This window comes from Oncorhynchus tshawytscha, unplaced genomic scaffold (genome assembly GCF_018296145.1).
Source record: "Oncorhynchus tshawytscha isolate Ot180627B unplaced genomic scaffold, Otsh_v2.0 Un_contig_6410_pilon_pilon, whole genome shotgun sequence".
Classification (NCBI taxonomy): domain Eukaryota; kingdom Metazoa; phylum Chordata; class Actinopteri; order Salmoniformes; family Salmonidae; genus Oncorhynchus; species Oncorhynchus tshawytscha.
In genome coordinates, this window is record NW_024607130.1 from 5,123 (window position 1) to 10,660 (window position 5,538).

The window sequence follows — 5,538 nt, forward strand, 5'->3', positions numbered from 1 at the left end:
ACTCACTTTCAAAACACTGCAAAATCACAGGGTCCTCCAACCGCGGTTCAACATCTTTGTCAGGCTGCATATACTGCCCTGATTCGGGCTGCTGTCTCTCAGTCAAAAACCGGCTAAATTGCATAGCATGCGTCCATTCCATAGTACCGGACTTAAGTGCATGTACAGACTTGAAATGTCGGTCTAGCCGCACAATATTCAGCTTGGAACAAAGCCCACAGTCGCGTCTTGGTCTGCTGCTCATAGCTTCTCTCTCCTGCCTTCCTCCGTGTCTCTTTGTTTGCTCCACCAAACAACCTAACCCTAACTAACCCTAACCCTAACCCCTAACCTAACCCTAACCTAACCCCCTAACCCTAACCTAACCCTAACCTAACCCTCTAACCCTAACCTAACCCTAACCCCCTAACCCTTACACAAATTCTACTTTGCTGAGTGTTGATATATATCTTACAGCATAGATTGGCATGGTGGCCAAGTGGTAAGGTGTTGGTTTTGTAAACCGAAGATCATGGGTTCAAATCCCATCCGTGCCTTACTGAAAGATAGCTGGTACCATGGAAAGATTATTTCACTGGAGAAAATAAAATGGCAGCCCTACTATTATATAGTATGGGTATGTGTCTCTACGGTAGAGCTAATACTTGAAATGCATGCGGTCTGAAGTTAATCCCCAAATTCTCTGATGAGTATATTTAGTTGTGAAATTAGCACAACTCTACTTTCCAGAATGTTGACATTTTAAGAAGGAAATAGATGTGCTAAGTCATCTGTTTTTGTAAACTGAAGCACATGGGTTCAATCCTTGTTCGACGTTTATGGAAGCTAGATGATATTATGGAAATGTACTTTCATTAGAACAGTGTAAAGAAAAGGTCAATTGTATTGATATGGCCACTACGACCTGTATGCTCTAGTCGGCTGGCCCTCACTACATATTCGTCGCCAGACCCACTGGCTCCAGGTCATCTTTTTAGTCTATGCTAGGTAAAGCTCCGCCTTATCTCAGCTCACTGGTCACGATAACAACACCCACTCGTAGCACGCGCTCCAGCAGGTATATCTCACTGGTCATCCCCAAAGCCAACACCTCCTTTGGCCGCCTTTCCTTCCAGTTCTCTGCTGACAATGACTGCAACGAATTGCAAAAATCGCCGAAGCTGGAGACTAACTTTCAGTGTTGCCAACTTAGCGACTTAGTCGCTGTATTTAGCAAGTATTCAGATTATGAGGTTTCTGTGTTATGCACTATAGCCCGTTACCATGTATGTGATTGAATATTATCTGCTGTTGGCTTGTGTGGATGTATGTATGTGTTATGCAACATAGCTGACTTGATTAACAGTTTCAAGGCCATGGGCCTTTCTCATGATGGAAAAGTAGCATGAAGACAGGAACTGTTCAATGAGTTGGGAGGGGGCACATTCAGAGCGGGGTGTTGCGAGATCAAGCGGTCTTTTGTTAGATAACAGGAGCCAGGTGCGAGATAATGGTATGAGCGCATGGATGTTCTTCGCAGCAACAGTTACATCTATCAACAGAAGCGCCAAGAGGCGGGGACCCGCCTGAGCGCCTGCAATAGGCTGAGCAAGTTTAAACCACGCCCAGTCTCTACTGTGATAGGCCAACAGACGGGTTGGAACTGTCTATCACAGTATAAAGAATACTGTTTACATACATCTTGTCAGTTCTCTGTTCTGCCCTGCGTGGTATTACAGAGAGCCCGTATATACGAAAGTTGCATTTACCACTTATTGCTTAGCTAATAAAAAATACATAGTATACAATCGGTGACTCATTGTCATATTTATCCTGATACCAGATTCGAATTGACGCAACTCTAACATGGTGACCACCGACGTGATCTGGTAGAAGGACGACGCTGGAAATTGTCCGGCCGATTGGCCAGTACTGTCGTCGGACGGTGTGTCTCCCAAATCCTGACCTGTCAACTAAAAAAGGTAAGCAGACACCTGTTGTGAAAAACTAAAGTTCTCCACATTGGAGTTATCCAAATTTAGTTTTGTGAGACACCTGTTTGATGTAAGTTACCAAATTATGTGAATACTTAAATTGACAAAAATAATTGAATATGACATATATGCTGTGGTAAATGCAATTTTGAACTGATCGATCGCTCTTATGGTATAACAACGAATGTAATGTACTAAATGGGTCGGTTGGTGTAATGCGTACCCAGTTGTTTGAAAGACGGTGAATCGGTTAAAGGAATTCACAAGTGTATGTGTGAGCAGGATCGCAATGTAACAATGAATGCTGTGTACTGGTGTGCATGAGGAAATATTTCTAGTATAAATGGATATTTACTTTGGGTAAATTTTGAGTGAATGCAGTAACACTGGGATATTAGTGGGCGCGCTGTATCAGAGTGAATGATCTTCGGATAACATTTGCAGGCCAACAAATTAAAAAGACCTGTGTTACATTGGATGGTTGCTGAAGCATATGTAGTACATTAGATATTTCAGTTGTAGCTGGTATCAAGTTTGAATGAAAGGTTTATAGATCCTTATAAGGGTTATAGTACCTGGTTGTATTGCATAAGAGTAAGGGAGGATAAATAACTGCACATTTTTATTATTTAAATTGAGTGATTCGAACTGACGTATGTTTGCAGGTTTGAGTGATTCAACCGTGTATGTTTGCAGGTTTCAGTGATTCGAACTGATGTATGTTTGCAGGTTTGAGTGATTCAACCATGTATGTTTGCAGGTTTGAGTGATTCGAACTGATGTATGTTTGCAGGTTTGAGTGATTCAACCGTGTATGTTTGCAGGTTTGAGTGATTCGAACTGATGTATGTTTGAAGGTTTGAGAGAGTCGAACCGTATGATTGTGGTACATTAGACCTAGGTTATGTTTTGAAACGGTAAAGGAGAAGTGCACGGTGTTTACTAGACAGTGGCTAGATTGGGACACATTCTAAGGCAGCACACAATTGAACCTGATCATTTATATTGTATTCAAATTAAAACAAGTAATTGAAATACATTAGACAATGGCTAATCAGGAGGTAGAGAAGGTGTTGAAAACATTGAAATCAGCATTAGAGACCAATGGAGGAAAAGAGGGAAAGGACTGGAAGAAGAAAGGAGAAACTATACAGGGAGTGGACAGAAGAGGGCAGCATTGCCGCACCCAACGGGCTCCCAGTCGACAGGGAGCCTGGTTTGATATTGGAGACGCTAAAACAGAGAATAAGGAGAATCCTCGCTGGGGAAAAGCTTGGGCCTTTGAATTGTAATGTTTTCTGGGAATTGTCTCGGTGCCGGAGTTTGCTAGTATAGACAATTATAATGGTATGGTTATTGGCGGGGAAACTCAATCATTTGAATGGCGTTGGGGTAAAGTTTTGCCTTCAATGCGGGGGACTGGGGTTCGTGTCTCAGCCTTGACATCGATAGACTAAAATGAATTCTGATTGTAGCTCAAATATTTATGGGTTTCGCCCGGATTGATACGGTTATTAATATTTGTTCAAGGTATGACTGAACGTTTTGATAGTTTGTTTAGGTTGAATTGAGAGACTAATCCGTTCGAGATAATGGCGAGGCAATTTCTATGTAATACATTGTGTTTCCCAAATGATCACTGGAATAGCCTATTGGGAATGGAGTCTATTTATTTTATTTTTTAAAGGTGCTGGGTTATGGGATGAGACAGTTATCTAAATCTGATTAATTCTAAATAATAATGAAGAGACAATTAAAATAGATCAAATCAAATCAAATCAAATTTTATTTGTCACATACACATGGTTAGCAGATGTTAATGCGAGTGTAGCGAAATGCTTGTGCTTCTAGTTCCGACAATGCAGTAATAACGAACAAGTAATCTAACTAACAATTCCAAAAAAACTACTGTCTTATACACAGTGTAAGGGGATAAAGAATATGTACATAAGGATATATGAATGAGTGATGGTACAGAGCAGCATAGGCAAGATACAGTAGATGATATCGAGTACAGTATATACATATGAGATAAGTATGTAAACCAAGTGGCATAGTTAAAGTGGCTAGTGATACATGTATTACATAAGGATGCAGTCGATGATATAGAGTACAGTATCAACGTATGCATATGAGATGAACAATGTAGGGTAAGTAACATTATATAAGGTAGCATTGTTTAAAGTGGCTAGTGATATATTTACATCATTTCCCATCAATTCCCATGATTAAAGTGGCTGGAGTAGAGTCAGTGTCATTGACAGTGTGTTGGCAGTAGCCACTCAATGTTAGTGGTGGCTGTTTAACAGTCTGATGGCCTTGAGATAGAAGCTGTTTTTCAGTCTCTCGGTCCCAGCTTTGATGCACCTGTACTGACCTCGCCTTCTGGATGACAGCGGGGTGAACAGGCAGTGGCTCGGGTGGTTGATGTCCTTGATGATCTTTATGGCCTTCCTGTAGCATCGGGTGGTGTAGGTGTCCTGGAGGGCAGGTAGTTTGCCCCCGGTGATGCGTTGTGCAGACCTCACTACCCTCTGGAGAGCCTTACGGTTGAGGGCGGTGCAGTTGCCATACCAGGCGGTGATACAGCCCGCCAGGATGCTCTCGATTGTGCATCTGTAGAAGTTTGTGAGTGCTTTTGGTGACAAGCCGAATTTCTTCAGCCTCCTGAGGTTGAAGAGGCGCTGCTGCGCCTTCCTCACGATGCTGTCTGTGTGAGTGGACCAATTCAGTTTGTCTGTGATGTGTATGCCGAGGAACTTAAAACTTGCTACCCTCTCCACTACTGTTCCATCGATGTGGATGGGGGTGTTCCCTCTGCTGTTTCCTGAAGTCCACAATCATCTCCTTAGTTTTGTTGACGTTGAGTGTGAGGTTATTTTCCTGACACCACACTCCGAGGGCCCTCACCTCCTCCCTGTAGGCCGTCTCGTCGTTGTTGGTAATCAAGCCTACCACTGTTGTGTCGTCCTCAAACTTGATGATTGAGTTGGAGGCGTGCATGGCCACGCAGTCGTGGGTGAACAGGGAGTACAGGAGAGGGCTCAGAACGCACCCTTGTGGGGCCCCAGTGTTGAGGATCAGCGGGGAGGAGATGTTGTTGCCCACCCTCACCACCTGGGGGCGGCCCGTCAGGAAGTCCAGTACTCAGTTGCACAGGGCGGGGTCGAGACCCAGGGTCTCGAGCTTGATGACGAGCTTGGAGGGTACTATGGTGTTGAATGCCGAGCTGTAGTCGATGAACAGCATTCTCACATAGGTATTCCTCTTGTCCAGATGGGTTAGGGCAGTGTGCAGTGTGGTTGAGATTGCATCGTCTGTGGACCTATTTGGGCGGTAAGCAAATTGGAGTGGGTCAAGGGTGTCAGGTAGGGTGGAGGTGATATGGTCCTTGACTAGTCTCTCAAAACACTTCATGATGACGGATGTGAGTGCTACGGGCGGTAGTCGTTTAGCTCAGTTACCTTAGCTTTCTTGGGAACAGGAACAATGGTGGCCCTCTTGAAGCATGTGGGAACAGCAGACTGGTATAGGGATTGATTGAATATGTCCGTAAACACACCGG

The 5,538-nt window shown here is 43.7% G+C and overlaps 1 non-coding gene across 1 annotated transcript; it reads left to right on the plus strand.

Moving 5' to 3' along the window:
- The first annotated feature begins 464 nt into the window (after positions 1 to 464).
- Positions 465 to 536, plus strand: trnat-ugu. The gene has a single exon. It is a non-coding gene; the product is annotated as a tRNA-Thr (tRNA).
- Positions 537 to 5,538: the final 5,002 nt, after the last annotated feature.